Source organism: Carlito syrichta, unplaced genomic scaffold, assembly GCF_000164805.1.
Source record: "Carlito syrichta isolate Samal-C Ts95f unplaced genomic scaffold, Tarsius_syrichta-2.0.1 Scaffold309007, whole genome shotgun sequence".
Lineage (NCBI taxonomy): Eukaryota > Metazoa > Chordata > Mammalia > Primates > Tarsiidae > Carlito > Carlito syrichta.
In genome coordinates, this window is record NW_007253103.1 from 20862 (window position 1) to 21111 (window position 250).

The following is a 250-nucleotide window of genomic DNA, read 5'->3' on the forward strand; positions in this document are numbered from 1 at the left end:
TTTCTCTGAGAGCAAAGCGTGTGTCTTTGACACCAGGGCTTTCTCCCCACCCCAGGGGGTGTCTTCCCGGCTGTGTGGCTCAGTCTCAGGCGAAAGGGGCTCCGAACCACGGAGCGCCCCGAGGAGAGCCCCTCTGCCACCTCCAGGGAGGACCTCGGACTCGATCTCTCCGGAGACGGCGTGCTCTCTTCCGGCTCGCGGGCCACCACCGCGGGGAGGACCGCACGCCGCCTCGGCTTCAAGATCGCGG